General features: G+C 39.6%; 1 protein-coding gene across 1 annotated transcript in view; it reads right to left on the bottom strand.

Annotated features, from left to right (window-relative positions):
• OPN5 (opsin 5) overlaps nt 1-16,909 on the bottom strand; it is a 72,453-nt gene extending 55,544 nt beyond the window's left edge. Inside the window, exon 1 of the mRNA XM_038396815.2 lies at nt 16,474-16,909. The gene's annotated coding sequence lies outside the window, so the exon portion shown is untranslated. The remainder of the gene's footprint in view (nt 1-16,473) is intronic.
• Between the last annotated feature and the right edge of the window lie 1,149 nt (nt 16,910-18,058).

Below are 18,058 nucleotides of genomic sequence, written 5' to 3'. Positions count from 1 at the left end.
AGTCTGCCGAAGAGAAGAATGACAGGGGATTTGATAGTTGCTTTCAACTACCTGAAAGGGGGTTCCAAAGAGGATGGATCTAGACAGTTCTCAGTGGTAGCAAATGACAGAACAAGGAGTAATGGTCTCAAGTTGCAGTGGGGGAGATTTAGGTTGGATGTTAGGAAAAACCTTTTCACGAAGAGGGTGGCGAAGCATTGGAATGGATTACCTAGGAAGTGGTGGAAACTCCTTTCTTAGAGGTTTTTAAGGTCAGGCTTGACAAAGCCCTGGCTGGGATGATTTAATTGGGGATTGGTCCTGCTTTGAGCAGGGGATTGGACTAGATGACCTCCTGAGGTCCCTTCCAACCCTGATATTCTCTAATTCTATGATTAAACATACATGGATACATCTAGGAACAAAGAATATGGGCCATACTTACAGGATAAGGGACTCTGTCCTGGGAAGCAGTGACCGAATAAGATTTGGGGGTCATGGTGAATAGTCAGCTGAACATGAGCTCCCATGTGATGCTGTGGTCAAAAGAGCTAATGTGACTCTAGTATGTATAGACGGGAATTTCAAGTATGAGTAGAGAGATTATTTTACCTCTGTGTTTGGCACTGGTGCGACCACTGTTGGGAATTCTGTATTCAGTTCTGGTGTACACAATTAAGTGAGCTGTAGCTCATGAAAGCTTATGCTCAAATAAATTTGTTAGTCTCTAAGGTGCCACAAGTACTCCTTTTCTTTTTTACAATTCAAGAAGCATGTTAACAAATTATAGAGGATTCAGAGAAGAGCCTCAAGAATAATTAAAGGATTAGAAAACACGTCTCAGAGTTATAGACTGAAGGAACTCAATCTATTTAGTTTGACAAAGAGAAGATTAAGGGGTGACTTGATTACAATCTATAAGTATCTACATGAGCTCTTCAGTCTAGCAGAGAAAGATGTATAACATAATCCAGTGGCTGAAAGGTGAAGCTGGGCAAATTCAGACCAGAAACATTTTTAATGGTGAAAGTTATTAACCACTGGAGCAATTTACCAAGGGTTGTTGTGGATTCCCCATTATTGTCCATTTTTAAATCAAGATGGGATGTTTTTCTAAAAGATATTCTCTAGCAATGATTTTTGGGGAAGTCCTATGGCCTGTGTTACACAGGAGGTCAGACTAGATGATTACAGTGATCCCTTTCTGGTCTTAAATCTATGAATATATTAATATAAAATATAAAAACTCAAGGCCATGCTCACATGTGGAAACTATTACTATTATTTGAATTATGGTAGCCCTAAAGGCCCCAACCAAGGTCAGGGTATCATGGTGCTAAGTGCTCTACAGGAGAGTCTGCAGAGAAAGGAATTCCTATGATCCCCATTTTACATGGGGGAACGAGGCACAGTGAGATTACACAATTTGCCCCAAATCACAGAGCAAGTCTGCAGCACCCCAGCCATCCAAGTCCCAGTCCAATGCCTTAGTCACAAGACACAACTTTCCTCAGAATAGGAGTGTTAGCCCTGGAATTCTGGTTAAATTAATTCTAATCTGCGCAATTACATTCTGCCTTTCAAAATCCCCCCTCCCATTCCAGTTTGAAACTGAACCCTTCTTTACATTCTCTCCTATGTCTGTTGTGCTTTACACTTTTAAACATCTGCTATATTTTAACCTTAAGAGTAGCTGAATTTATGTGAGTGGGGAAATAATTTCCTCCGTGTTTGGAATCTTCCAGCACATTTTGGTTGCAACCTAAATACATAATATCAGCATACGTAGGGGCATATTCTCCTCTTGTTCTACTTGCAAAACTCCATCGGCATCAACAGCAGTTCTCTACATGGCACAAAGGAGAATATTGTCTAGATTTGTAAATCACACTGTTATATTTCAAATCTGCAGCCCACATTCTACTCCACCAAGAGGCCCACTTCAGTAAATCTGGTTCTTAAATTGTCACCAGAAGAAAGCTGCAGGTTTCCTGTACTTTATTGAGAGAGAGAGACCTGGATTAATTTTTAGACTCCCCCAATAGCAGATGAGAGCAAAGATATATTTGCATTAAATGTAACTTGCAGCAAATTAATACAGTTAAAACTGAGCCTTATCAAGTTAGCACCTATCACTAACTAACACTTTTTGTGTCCCCTTTCGCAAAGAGAGAAGGGTTTTGAGTTTTGTCTATAGCTTCTGGAAAAAAGGCAAAATCATCTTCAGAAAACTAACAATTGTCCTCCAGTTAAGCATTTTGAACTCTTTGGCCAGGATGGAGGAAAACATTTTCTATTGTTTTCATGTATATTTTGGACTGCCACTGCTGGAAAACAATTTCTGCAGCTGCTGGAAAAACAGATATTAAAATAGTTATTAATTTTATTTCTTAACAATTCCAAGTAGAATCCTGTTTTAAAATGTGAACTTCTATTAAGAGCTCTAATTTTGGGGAGAGTTAAATTTATGTGACTTGACAACGGATAGCTAGGTGTAAAACTGTGATGAAACAACTAAGACTTATGCTCAGCTTTTTATATTTATTATTTTACCTTTCCACCCCTTCCAAGCCCATTTGTTTGTCCCATCCACCTGTTACATCTTGCCTTTTAGATTCTAAGCTCTTTGGGGCACTATCATTTATTATAGAAAATTATTCTAGATATATAAATTATATTATAGATTTATAAATGGGGGGGAGGGATAGCTCAGTGGTTTGAGCATTGGCCTAGCTAAACCCAGGGTTGTGAGTTCAATCCTTGAGGGGGCCATTTAGAGTTCTAGGGCAAAAACTGGGGATTGGTCCTGCTTTGAGCAGGGGGTTGGACTAGATGACCTCCTGAGGTCCCTTCCAACCCTGATATTCTATGATTATAAGTTTGTACAGAGCTTAGCACAATGGATCCTAATGCTATTGCACTATGAATTACAGAGTAGGGCTCAAAAGGACTTCACAAATCCATGCTGAGGCAGGATTTCTATACATAGACCATCTCTGAGAGGTGTTCTTCTAACCTGTTCATAAAAATCTCCAGTGACTGGAATTCCACAACCTCCCTTGGTAACTTATTTCAGTATGTCCCCATTCTTATAGTTCAAAAGTGTTTCCTAATATCTAATCTAAACCTTCCTTGTTTCAAATTAAGGCAATTACTACTTGTTCTATCTTCAGTGGACATGGAGAACCATTGATCACCATCCTCTTCATAACATCATTTTACATTTTTGAAGGCTGTTATATAAACCCCCCCTCCACACACACACAGCGCCTTCTCTTCTCTAGACTAAGCATGCCCAATTCTTTCAACATTTCCTCATTCATTATTATTTTCCTTGAATTGGAAGTAAATGTTACAAATCCACATTATATAAATGATCCTTATTAAATTTTCAAAAAAGCACCTTTGTGCTTTCTCCTGTTGCCCCTCACGTTTGAGAGGAGCTCTCCATAAACATCCATAAAACCACATCATTGCCCTCCTTCAAATCCCTTTCTAAAACTCGCCTTTGCCATGATGCCTACAAAAAACTTGACAAGGGTTAGGCTTCAGGTGTACCAAGATCATTGCCTGTCATGCTAATACTGTCTCATTGTTTCTCTGTGCTCTCCCATCTGGCTCTATCCATCTGTTGGTCTCTTGTCTTATACTTAGAATGTTAAGCCAGTTGGGACAAGGGCCATCTTTTTGTTCTGTGTTTGTACAGGGCATAGCACAAGGGGATCTTGGTCCATGACTCAAACTCAAAGGTGCTACCACAGTACACATAACAACAATAGCAATACAGAATGCTGGTGGGAATAATTTATAAAATAAGTATAGCAGAAGGATTTATTCACCATTTTTCTAATGATAAATTTTTCAGTGACTTTTTTTGTAAGATTTATGAAAATAAAAGTTTTACAACTCTGCAAATGTATTTTTAATCCTTCTGGAACATGCCTGTAGGATTTAAAAGAGGTTACACCAACAGGATTCTATATAAATTACTATAAAAACTGAAAGACCAGATCTTACTGAGTTCAGTGAGATATAGACTTTTTTTTTAACAAAATATTTATTCATCAGATGATACCGATTGTCAAAACGTAAACTTTTGGAAGAAATGTATCCGTTTTGACATAAGTTTTGTAAAGCAGATCTCAGATTCAGAATGGAGTTTCTGATGAAAACCAAAGAGAGGGGACAAGACCCACCTCATGGCTACAATACTCATCTGAGATGTGAGAAACCCAGGCTCAAGTGTCTCCTCCACCTGATTCAGTGAAGAAACTTGAACCTGGGTCTCCCACATCCCATGTGAGTTACCTAAACATCAGACTACTGCCGGGTTGGGGCTCTCACTCACTTGTGTTCAAGCTGTTCCATCTTATGTAAATAAATATTCACTGAGAAGAAAGAGAGACTGACTTTATACGCTGGTCCTCGCTCACTGTCTGTTTTTTCATGAAAAATTTCAAAAACTCTGTAACCAAATGTTGAAACCTCAAAATTAACTGGGTTCAAAAAAGAATTGGATAAGTCATGGAGGATAGGTCAATCCATGACTATTAGCCAAGATGGTCAGGGATACAACCCCATGCTCTGGGTGTCCCTAATCCTATGACTGCTAGAAGCTGGGACTGGACAACAGGGACTGGATCATTTGATAATTGCCCTGTTCTATTCTTTCCCTCTGAAGATCTGGCACCGGCCACTGTGGGAAGTCAGGATACTGGGCTAGATGAATCATTGCTCCCAGTATGGTCATTATGACCCTATGAAATTTTTCATTTTATGGAAGTTTCCCAAAAAACAGAACAGTGGTGAAGGCCCAGGCTGCACCATTTCTTACAATTTTTTCACTGTTATTAGTGTGAGTCAGGTGGATTCTCTTTGCACTCAGTCATGAGCCTAGCTATGTAAATGTGTAGGGGAGCAAATAGCACAGTCTTCCAATACCAGCCGAACTGGCACAGGGTTTGGGGGAGCGCAGTCACCACCAGGCTGCTACTCCCTGCTTGAAGCAAGGGGGAAGCATGGAATAGATTGTGACTCTTGGAGTCACTGTCAGCTTCCTGCCCTGCTCTTCGGACTGCAGAGCTACATGCTCTGCCCTGCTTTGGCTGGATTGCAAGGTGGAAATTCAGCCCTTATAGATTTAAGAAAATGTCAGGAATCCCATGGTTTTGGTACAAACCAGGAAAGAGAAAATCCAACCTTATCTTTTTATACAAAAAATGTAGATTTATCTCATTTCAATGGATTTTCTCTTTCCTAGTTTGTACCAAAACCATGGTATTATTGACTTTTAAAAATGGGCTATTTCTTTAAAAGTTTATCTTGTTGACTGGTGGAGAAATGAATGCAGCCTCATATTACAAAAGGCCTAAATTATCCTAAAATAAGAAAGCATGCCTTTTCTTACATCCAAAAAGGAACCCTAATATAGAATTGATTCAAGAACACTAGAAACCTAAAGCAGAACAGATTAGTGAATTTACTGTTTCTCTTGTCATTCAAAATCAATAGGAGTTGTAACCCTAGTAAACAAATATTTCTCCTTCAATGCTGGAAGATAACAATAAAGACTGAAGATGGTTTTATGGTATTAATACAAGGCCAGGGTAAGAATTTTTCAATTTCTTTTAATATCTGTGCCTCAAACGCTGATATTCCAAATTTTGTTTTAAAGAAACTAAGGACAATATTCAGGTTTCAGAATAGCAGCCATATTAGTCTGTATTCGCAAAAAGAAAAGGCGTACTTGTGGCACCTTAGAGACTAACAAATTTATTTGAGCATAAGCTTTCGTGAGCTACAGCTCACTTCATCAGATGCATTCAGTGGAAAATACAGTGGGGAGATTTATATACACAGAGAACATGAAACAATGCGTGTTACCATACACACTGTAAGGAGAGTGATCACTTAAGATGAGCTATTGCCAGCAGGAGAGTGTGGGGGGAGAAAACCTTTTGTAGTGATAATCAAGGTAGGCCATTTCCAGCAGTTGACAAGAACATCTGAGGAACAGTGGAGGGGGGGGGGGAGGTGGAATAAACATGGGGAAATAGTTTTATTTTGTGTAATGACCCATCCACTCCCAGTCTCTATTCAAGCCTAAATCCAGTTTGCAAATGAATTCCAATTCAGCAGTCTCTCATTGGAGTCTGTTTTTGAAGTTTTTTTGTTGAAGAATAGCCACTCTTAGGTCTGTAATCGAGTGACTAGAGAGATTGAAGTGTTCTCCGACTGGTTTTTGAATATTGCAATGCATAGCAAAGGAATGACGAGCCTGGTACAACGAGTCTTTGCTATTTCATCAAAGAACCATGATGCTACTATAAAATTATGTATTTCCATCTGCCAACCTCTGTCTGGTTCTCCAATCCCTATATATGGTAACTTGAAAAGGAAAAACAAAACAAAACAAAACAAAACAAACTTTGACTACGTTACAATTTACTACTATAACTGATGTGCAAAGCCAAGATTTGAATGTCATATCAGTGGATATTAACACAATTAAAATAATGCCCACAGAATTTCATGCCTCCTTCATTCCAGTTCTGTACAATGTTGTTGAAAACTCTGTAAAAATGGTTGAGTTCCAGCCACAATGTATGATGCAGGTTTCAGAGTAGCAGCCGTGTTAGTCTGTATTTGCAAAAAGAAAAGGAGTACTTGTGGCACCTTAGAAACTAACAAATTTATTTGAGCATAAGCTTTCACCGATGAAGTGAGCTGTAGCTCACGAAAGTTTATGCTCAAATAAATTTGTTAGTCTCTAAGGTGCCACAAGTACTCCTTTTCTTTTAATGTATGATGCAATCACTTAAGCACATGAGCTGCTTTATTCATGTGAGTAGCCCCATTGATGTCAGTGGGACTAGTCATGCATTAAATTCATCCTTTGGCAAAAAGTCAGCATGAAGCCTTCTCACCCCATGTGAGTAAAGCTACCCAGGCAGCTTTCATCAGGAAGAACACAGAATGGCGGGGGGAGGGGAGAATAAGGATCTGAGACACCTAATGTTCCCCTTCTCCCCTCCACCGGAGCCCCGAGACCTAGAAGCAAAATTTACAATGACAAGTGCATTAACAAGCCATTTCCTGACCATCACATTGCTCCCTCTGCTTGTGTGTTATAATCTTTTCCTCCCAAATCTGGGCCTGGCTTTTCTATTTAGATTGCAAGCTCTTCAGGTCAGAGAGTACCTCTTATTCTGTGTCTGTGCAGTGCTTAGCAGAAAGAGGTCTCAATCTTGCTTAGTGTGCCCAGGCACTGGTGTAATATTAATAACAATAACATCATGTGAGTACATGGCAGGATAGGCTGTGGCACAAAATAAGACAGGAGAAGAAGGGATCTATCAAAAGACTCTGATAATACAGATATAAGCTTTAGAGTGATTGTAGTCACTTGTTCCAATCAGTGGTGATGGGATTTCAGGGTAAATTCTTGTGATGGGGTGTACCCACCCTACTCTGAGCCAATGGGGATGGACCAATCACTGTGGGCCCAGGAGGCCATGCCCCTCAAACCTGCTGCGCATGCTCCAGGTGGAAGGGACAGATAAAAGGAGGCAGCCCAGCTCAGTTTGGTCTGGCTGAGGAGAAGGAAGGACATGTGTTGCAAGCTCTTGTGGAGACGGCGGAGACTCCCAAGGGGCGGAAACCATAGACCAGGACTATGCTGTGAGTGACCAGACTGCCACACAGATTGACGGGGACGCCAAGTCACTGCCAACCAGGGAGATGCATGAGAAGCACCTTGCCACTAGCTGCGGCTACTGCTTGGGCTACAAACTGACTGTGTTCTCCCCTGCCCTTAGGGTCAGAACTCCAGTTGCTGTTTGCCTGCCCCAGCCAGGAAGCTCGGGGCTATAGACTGTTTGCTCTGCCCCACCCAGGAGCTACCAATGGGCCACGGATAGATATTTGTTCGACCCCGCCAGAGGTCCCGAGACCACATTGTTCCAATTATTTGATCCCCCAGGGAGCACAAATGATTGTGTGATGGGGTGTACTGGGCCATGGGGACTCCCCTGCTGACAAACAGGGTCCGCCCCTTGCACTTCTGACATTGGATGAGGGGGATATATGCCGGTCCTATGGCTGTTATAACTGTGAATGGGGATAAATCTGTACATTTTAAGATGGAAGGGAGATGAAGGCCAGGAGGCCCACTTTCACCAATTTTATTTAATATTACCCTTGAACCCCTGGTACAAACACCAAGACAAAGGGCATGTCCACACTAACGAACTTACAGAGACACAGCTGTACCAACGCAGCTGCACCCCTGTAAGATTGCTTGTGTAGCTGCTCTATGCTGACGGAAGAGAGCTCTCCCATCAACATAATAAAACAACCTCAATGAGCGGTGGTAGTTATGTCAGCGGGAGAAGCTCTCGCATCAACACAGCACTGCACACGTGAGCACTTATGCTGGCGACACTTATGTCACTCGGGTTGTTTTTTTTTCATATTCCTGAGACACACAAGTTTTTATGACATAATTGCTAGTGTAGACATGGCCTAAGGCCCTGATTCAGGAAGGTACTTAGGCACATACATAGTCCTGTTGAAATAAATAAGTCTGATTACATACTGAAAGTTAAGCACATAATTACTCTCCTGAACTAGGATTTTAATAAAGGCATCCAGGGTAATCAATTTGCCAAAGTTCCTTTTTTTGCTTTTGTTCTCCATACAGATGCTATGTGCTCCTGTACCAAGCAGGCTTAATTCAAATTTTTTTTTCTGAGGAATTGGGGCAAAACATCTTTGGATTTAAAATAAAGACAAACAAATCCTCGGTAAGGATTGGGAAAAGGTAAAGAAAGCAATTAATCACTGCCCTTCGTTTGGGTACCTCTACACAGCAAGTGGGAGAGTGAGTCCCAGCTTGGGTAGAAATAAATGCAGTAAGTCTGCTCGAACTCGAGCATAAAAATAGCAGCATGGGCGGCGACTTGTGTTAGTTGCCCAAGTCCATATGCAGGGGTTGGGTGGGATTGTATTCGGGCAAGTAACCTGATCCATCATCCACAACCTGTGCTGCCGTGGCCACACTGCTATTTTTAAGCACTGGCTTGAGCAGAGTTTCCATGTGAATGTCTACCCAAGCTGGGAATCATCCTCCCAGGTACTGTGTAGATACACCCTAAGTGACCCAAAAAAGGCTTTATGAGCCTTACCTGAAGCCCACTGATTTAAATCTTTCGATTGACTTCAATAGACTTTGGGTTAGGCCCTAAGTACCTAGATACCAAGTATAAGACTTGAGATCAAGAACATATATACCACAAACATCTTACTGGGGCAAGTTATGGAGGATTTTAAAAATGGTCTAATCCATGAGGGTAAAATTCACTCCAGTACAAAAGGCCAGCACAGGGTTAAGGCCCCACTACATCAGCTCATAAATTCCAGATAAGCTCACAAAATAAAGTGGTATATAACACTCTGTTGGCCTTTTGTACTATATTCCCTCCTTCATTAGCAGCTTGGAAGAATTAATGTAATGAAAATGGTGAAGTGGCAAACAGTGATTGTCTTTAAAAACAAAAAAATAAAAACTTTCCTCCTTATCACAATACCTAATAGATTTCTTTTTAAAACCTCCATACAATTGTAATCAATTTCATCTGGAATGGTAAAAGACCAAAGTTAAATTGGACCATTATGTTAAAAGTGAAGGAAAAAAAGAGTCTCATCTTGTCCGAAGTTTAAAATGTGCTCCTTGGCCTCTCCCCCTAATATCTTTGACAATAGCCCTCGTAATTGTACCCAAATGCATGCTTCTGAAGAATTCCTCATTTTGAGGGACATCATTCATTTTAGTCCTAAAGTTACCTTTGCTCCACACAAACTTGGTAATCCCTACACTGAAGTGAGCTGTAGCTCACGAAAGCTTATGCTCAAATAAATTTGTCAGTCTCTAAGGTGCCACAAGTTCTCCTTTTCTTGTTTTCATCAGAAATATAGAATTGTGAAACTAAGGTTATAGAAAAAGTGTGTTATGCTCATAGCATTTTAAATGGGATTTAAAGTCCTTCATTTGGGGGCTTTGTTAGCATCACACATTGAGTCCATCATTTGGGCCTTAATAGCTTGAGACCTATGCCCAAATGGAGAGTCACAAAAACTATCAAAAATTGGCAGTATCTTCCAGATGATAAAGAGAAACCGAAGAAAAAGACAACAGAGGAACAACACTTTGCAATGGTTGCTCTAACTGTTTGCATCAAGATTTGCTACTTTCATGGAAAACCTCAAAGATTAGAAGAACAAGGCTACAACTATTTGATAAAGATCAGTTTGCTACTTTGCAAAAGATGAAAAATATCATAGGACTTGAACTAGATCAGCTTCAATTTTACAAGTAAAAGAGTCTGCTGCAAAATCACATTGGAAGCCACAGTTCATAGGACATTAACAATGTGAACAAAGTTTGGGTAACAATTCACTAACAAAGGTCCCAAGCCCACAAAGAGATATAGCACATGTATAACTTTACTCATCCAAGTAGTTCCATTGAATTCAATGAGACTTCATAGGGTTGGGATCTAAAAGGATGTAATACGTAGGGCTGGGCAGAAAACATTTCCATTTCATGAACATTTTGAGGTTTCAAAATTTTTTCATGTCCAATGTGGAATTAAAATGAAACCTTTCAAAGTCAGGGATCAGTTAAATTAACAATGTCTTAAATGCTCTACTGTTGTCACTACCGAAGTAAATGGAATTCACTGTCTGGCCTGTTGAATCCACAAGAAAAATATCTAGACAGTGCAGCAACCTGGACACCCTTCTCTTGTTATAATATATAGTAAAAAGTTTCCCCAGTATGGGATGCCCTAAAGACTGTCTCTATGTTTCTTCTCTTCCAATTTAGGGGTTTTTTTTAACAAAGTTTCAGTATGCTTTACCTTGAGAAACTCAGCCAACTGGAAATTATTGTTATTGTCCTGATTCAGCAAGGGACAAAGCATGTGACTTGAAGACAATGAGACTACTGTGACAGTTTTGTTCATCACTTTTACAAGACTATGATAAATTTTGTACAAAGTGTGCCTTGTGAGGTATCACTTGAAAACTCATAATCTGCTGACCATTATTGTCCTGTTGAGATATGTGTAGCGACACTATGTATGAAGTTATAAGATTCTACTGTATGAATCTTACTGAAACTTGCTATAATTCTGGGTAATACCCACAAACCAGTTTTTCAGAGAGAAAGGCATACTGGTCCCAGCCAGTTAAAGAATCATCAACTGCCTAAGGGTAACACCGACAGACCCCGGTTGTCGGCGGGCAGGATCAAACCGAAGACCTCTGAACCTTAGTGCATGAGCCTCTATCACATGAGCTAAAAGGGAACTGGCTGTTAGCTAGGGCTGTAGAGCAGATTCATTTTATCTCTCTCTCTAAGTGGTCTCCGTGCCACTAGAGGGGACAGAACACCACACCCAGGAGGTGTGTAGGTTACATAAGCACACATTGTCCAGCAGTGGGGGCAGTGCAAATCTCACGTCCTCAACAGACAGCTTGTCATCTTCACCCCAACTGGGGGTAATCCTCAAAAAGAGGAGGGCAGTATAAAATGTGAGACAGTGGCCTCCACTTGACCTCTCCTCCTCCTCCCATCTCTGTACTGAAGACATCAAGGAATACCTGAATGACTCTGACCTAAGAGGGAAGGGTCCCAGCCTGAAAGGAGAGCCAGCTTGTGAAATGTACTACAGTTTATGGTGAGACAAACATTTTGCTTTTACGTTTATTTAGCTTGCTAAGTTTAGACATTAGATTGCATTTTTTCATTTTTATTCACTTTGTAACCAGTTCTGACTTTTATGCCTCATGATTTATAATATATCTTTCTGTAGTTAATAAACTTGGTTTACTGTTTTATCTTACCCAGTGTGTTTGAATTAAAATGTGTGGGAAACTCCATTTGGGACAACAAGGCTGGTGCATTACCATTTTCCTTTAAAGAAATGATGGACTTTATATGAGCTTGTACCACGCAATGATTGGACTGGGCAGTATGAGATGCACATTTCTAGGGGGAAGTCTGGGACTAGAGAACGTGCTGGTGTTATTCTTCAATTTAATCTATGAGTAGCTAGCTAGTAGCACTCAATACTGTGCAACTGGGAGCTAGTTACATGCTGAAGACTGGGTTGTCTGGCCAGGAGTGGCTGATCTCATAGTAAAGCAGTATAAGAGGCTCCCTTCATGGGAGAACTAGGAGAGACAGCTGTTTAACAGTCCAGATTGTACCTTGGGGAACACATGCTTAAAGTTACACACATCTTGCTGAATCAAAGGCTATATTATAAAACAACAATGAATTAGGTTAAAATAATTTATTTCATTGGCAGTTTATACTGGATTTCTTTTTTCAATTTTTTTTAAAATTATTATATTTATGTATTTTGCCCCAATTTTCTTTTACATGGTCACTTATTAAATACATCATCATAGGGTTTCCACAGATTTAATCAATAGCCCCAATTATCTAATGCTGTACCCCTGTTCTGCTTTTTGGTAAAGGGAGGCATTTCTGATGTTTGGACTAGATCACTTCGTATATTTGTAGTGGACGTAATGCCCAATGTAGTCAATGCAAACCTCTCCATCAGTTTAAACTGGCACAGGATCAGGCCCAAATAAAATAATTTGTAATAAAATTACTTGACATGGTAACAACAAAGGATAAAAAATGCTTGGCTCAGATGGAGAAAGATAAGTGGTTTAGTGTGTGATAGGAAGATAACAGTAAAATTAAATGGGAAAGTCTATAAAACAGTGGTCTGTCCAGTTTTAATGTATGGTGCTGAGCGTTGGGCAACAAAGAAAAAACATGAGCAAAATTATGTCTTCCACAGAAATGTGACTGTTGAGAGGGAGGAGTGGTGTAAGCAAGAAAGGCCACATAAGGACTGTGTATGTTTGATACTTGCTCAAAGTAACATCCATAAATGAAAAAACGAAAGAGTGCAGGCTCAGCTAGTTTGGTCATGTAAAGCACAGTTCTGGCAATGATGTGGGTAAGACAGTCCAAGAGATCATGACTGAAGGAAAAAGACAGGGAGGCCGCCCCAAGAAGAAGAGATGGAATGTCATAAATTAAGACATGTTAGCATGTGGTGTGACAGAGGATATGGCATTGAAAAGAGCACTTTGGAGGAAGAGGACTCATGGCGCATACCCCATTTGATGGGTAACCAAGGAAGAAGGTAATAACAAACATTTCCAAGTATCTCCTAAGTTAGTCTCCACAATTAGATCTAAGAATAATTGTACAACATAGAGTCATTGCAAACATTTTGCTTCATATAGGGAACTGAAACTTAAAGGAAAGATTTAAAACAATCATACATTCATTATCAAGTGATAAGCAACTCCCGCTTTCATCTTGGACATTTAGGATGCTCAAGCCAGAGAGATCCCAACTAAAAATATCCCTTGCAAATCCCAGCTGTTCTCTCCTCAGTTGTTCCAGTGCCAAATTCCAGGCTTTTGTGGCTTGATAAAGATGCAGATAATTGATAAGCTCCCTCACACTTGTGTTTTACAACCATTATAAAATCATTAAGAAAGGGAATCTATGCCGCATGTAGGGCTCCTGCCTGCCAAATGCTGAACACCATCGGCTCCCAGCTGGCTTCAATGGAAGTTATGGGCAGTCCGTACTTTACGGAATGTTCAGCCCTTGCAAGTTCAAACCCCAACAGCCTCGGGGGACTTCCGTTTGTGATTCCTGCGCTCCAGTGATTTCTTTCCCTGTTCATTTGGATGAAGCAACCTTTGCTTTGGTCAAGATTTGCAAGTCTCTAGTAGTTCACAAGACAATGTGCTTGTGATGGTACACCAGCATCGTCTGCATCCTTCTATGCCTCCCTGTCCTGACTGTTAAATCCACAATGGAATTGTAAAGGAGTCCAACACGTGTCATGACCATCAGTGCCATATCCCTTAACCACCTGCTTCTCTTCATTCAGTCATTTTGTCCAATTAGCAGCGCTTTCTCTAAGCTGGTAGCTGGTTTCTACTAGAGATATACATCCTTAATCACACATTTCTCTGATAGTCCAAGTAATAACCACATTTGGGAAGCTAAACCAGAAAACATATTAATTAGTTAATCCTCACCATCTCCCGGTGAGGGAGGCATGATAATGTTCAGAACCATCTGAACTTATAACATCTTTGGGGTCCATCTCTATGGCTCAGCAAAGAACACCAAAAAATATACTTTGCAGTGTGATACCAGACTATGAGATGTGGCTTTGGTATATTTGTTATATTTGAAAAAATTAATAAAAATATAAATAAAAATAAAAGATGTGGCAAGAATGTTTGTCCCCCACAAGTCAGACTCTGACTAACACGAGATAATATCTCAACAGTGGATGCTTCTGTTCTGGAAATACTAGTGCTTCAATAACAGCAACATGATTTCAATAAAGCAACAGTCTGCTTCGCAAAGTAATAAAAGCTGCAAATATTACTGTTGGTTTGCTATTGTGGATAGTCCCAGTACTTCAATAGGGCTATTCATGGTAGTAACCACTACACTGAGTGCTTGCAGAACTGAGCCTAAATCAACTACAGTGATCAAAAATTAGGAAAATTCAAAGCAATAGCAATCAAGTGATGACTGATGTCTCAACAACAGTAGTACGAATCAACAAACAGTGAAGGCTGTCCAGATGGGAAGGCAAGTATTTGGGAACAGAAATGCCCACAAAGATCATAGCTCCAACTTCAGAAACCCCAGAAATCAGACCAAAGACAGAGCAACAGCAAAGCAACAATGTGCACAATTTTCACAGAACAACACTGAGTTATTGCAATGATATTGTGTGTTGTAATTTCCTATAGGAGAATGCAGGAGAAAAATACAAACACAAAAATCTCCCTGCACAAAAACAAAGCAAAACAAAAATCAATAAAACTGAAAAGAAATTCAAGTCCCCAAAAATATATATATATATTGTCTGTAATTATTTAATTTAACAGGCCTTTTATTATTTAGGATTGTTACGCCAAACACCCTAGAACTCTTTCAGGTAGAGGTCTCCTATTAATGGGCCTACTCCACCTTCAATGGGAGAATGGAACAATATGCAGAGTGCCTTGTCTACATAATTGTACTGTATATAATTACCAAGAGAGAGTTACAGTTGACAAAGTGAGGGAAGTGTTGACCAGCCTATAAGGTCACATGTATTCACTTCTCACACAGAAGAATCAAGTCTTTCAAAAGCCCTGTGGAGTTACATGTTCACATAAATATTTTACAATGTGTAAAGTTAATTACTGAGCAGTGTAGTTACTTGCACTACAATGAGTCAATGGCTGGGACTGTAACCCAAGAATACTGATACCCATTTCTCTGCTCTCCCCACTGAAGAACTCACTCCCCCAGTTACAGGATATAGTATATGTTAAAATTGTCTCTCTCCCTGCCGGCCACTGAAACAGCAACTGTTTCAACCCTCCAAATTTGCACAATGTGTGTACATGAAAATGCGTACTCCAGAAAAACAAAAACACAGGCTCATTGCATTCAAGCTGTCCATAAACATTAGTATTATTGTCCTAATATACCACTCCTAACAAGCACTTTGGTGTTCATTCTTGATTTAAAATGGGGTTTTAAAAATTACAATAAAGATTAAACAGTCAAGTTTTTTTTTTTTTTTTTTTTTTTTTTTTTTTTTTTTTTTACACTTCCTATATACAAAGGACCAGATTTTCAGCTGGTGTAAACTATCACTCAACTGAAGTCAATAGAGCAATGACATTTTATGCCAGCTCAGGATCTGCCCCAGGTGTATCAATCTACATATAAGACATATTATGTCAAACCTAATAGAAAGCTTAGAGGAAGGGATTTTTTATATCTTCTAGATCCTCAGAACAAAATCCTTCAGCAAGCCCATGAAGTGTACTCTAGCGAGCTCCAGCTTTTCTGCTGTTGTGACACATTCACTATTTCTTACTTTGAAAACCGTCAATCAATATTTTACATTTCTAATGTTGCCCAGTGAAGGGATTGCCCACTCATTTCACACAGACATAGGAGACATGCTACCAGCTAAAGGGGGAAAGAGAAACCAACATAATTGCTATATATCAAAACTTTCATTTAGAACCACAGCTTTGAATTTATTAGTTACCTTTCTAAGGGCCAGATTCTGGCACCCTCACTCATGCTAGGTAGTACCTTATTTTGTGGGATGTCCCATGGAAATTGATGGGACTTCTTGTCTAGTAAAGAATTACTCAATATGAGCAAAGGTCATCCAGATCTGGCCCTAAAAGAAGGATATACATGCATAAATGAAAGGTGGATGAAGAGTAGACCTACATACACACAGAGTAAATATCTGACAGTATATATGCACACATTACACACATTGCATACACACACATACACTTTTATTATTCAATTTTCTTCTTAATAAGAGTTATAACAGAAGACAACAATACCTTGTTCTTGAGCTCTGTATAGTGCATTCCCTTCAAAGAGCCAATATTCCCCTTTATGTCAATGTCTGGATCAAAGCAATCTTTCAGCAAGCATAAATCCACAGCATGTTCTTTGTTGCTTAAGTGTTCCAAGTTTTAGAATTCGAAGGGAGGATGTTTATAAGAATGATCACTCTCTCCTCCCCTTTCTGACTTCTTAGGCTAATAGCTCTGCATGTTTCAGTATTTGTTCTCTCTCTCTCTCTCTCTCTCTCTTTCTGATGTGGTGGTGCTGCCACATGAAACTATCATTTTCTAGAGCATCCAGTTCCCTTGGTTCTTCCCCAATCAGCTTGCTATAACATCCTTAGAGAAAAAAAGAATCTTGCTAAGGTACTTATGAATGAATGAAGAGAAATGTGGCTCAAAGATTTGTAGGAGCAGAACTAGATAGAACAATAACAAAGAATCACATGCTGGGAATGAGAAAGTCCCTCCAGTGTAAATCAGAGGCCATAATAATAATCCTGTGCATTGTCTATGGCACAAAAATTAAGAATGCTTTTAAAGTTTAAGGATTAGAGGTTTTTCTCCTCAATAAGTAATACTTGCCCTATGGGCTAGAAAACATCCTAAATAGTAAAAGGCTTTTTATTATTGTTATAATTAATAGAAACATCTCTTGCTATTTGTTTTCACTGGTGTTTTCCCCCTCCACTGATTGGCAAAATTGTACACAGCTTTAAAATTCAGGGCTTGACCTTCTGCTTGTGTAGAGTAATGGAGCAATGACTATTTACAGCAGCGAGGATCTGGCCCTCAGAAATCAAAGAATTTCAAGAAATTTTAAATTTAAAGAAACTTTTAAATTAACTATCTGTGAAAGAAATGTAAAGTCATGAAATCTCAGAGTCAACCACAACCTTTCATCAGAATAGAGATAGATTTTTTAGGAGCCTGCAGGGCCTGTCCTGCAGAATCACTTTGATTTAGCCAGTGTAGGTTCACATTTAACAGCAGGTTAGGGTGTGTGCTTGCAAGATGAATCTGACCCCACCTATGGGAAGGATGATGGCCACAAGAAACATTTGGACTAATTCTGTCACCTCTCAGCCAGAGGTTAAAAATGAAGAGACTGCAGAGGTTACCGAGAGATTTTCATAAAATACAAACTCAATGTGTTGACTTTACATGCAGACTAATTTTTCTATTTCTATTTCATACAGGCTTTTTTTCCTTCCTTCCCTTGTTTTAAAAAGAAAATGTGAATTTCATTAGCCCTTTGCTCTTCTGACCTGAAGTGAAAAAGGCTCCATCATATAGGTAGAAAGATATAAAAATTGGAAGAAGATTAAAAGGAAGAAAGGAGCTGGCAACTGATGTTCTAAAATTAGGACAGCTGCCCTTCTTAGCCTGAGGCGGAGATGGATAGTAGATTTCCACTCTGGCTGTTATTTCTTGATGGTTAAATAAGCAGAGAAAAAGAAAAGGCACATGTTTAAGACAATATAATCAGAAAAACAAGACAACTAGGAAAGCATGCCCTGAAGGGCTCATATACCTTACAGAGCAGTAAAGACTTACGACTAACATAATACTTTTCAGT

The sequence above is a fragment of the Dermochelys coriacea genome, chromosome 3 (genome assembly GCF_009764565.3).
Source record: "Dermochelys coriacea isolate rDerCor1 chromosome 3, rDerCor1.pri.v4, whole genome shotgun sequence".
Lineage (NCBI taxonomy): Eukaryota > Metazoa > Chordata > Testudines > Dermochelyidae > Dermochelys > Dermochelys coriacea.
This window is presented reverse-complemented; position numbering and strand designations above follow the sequence as displayed.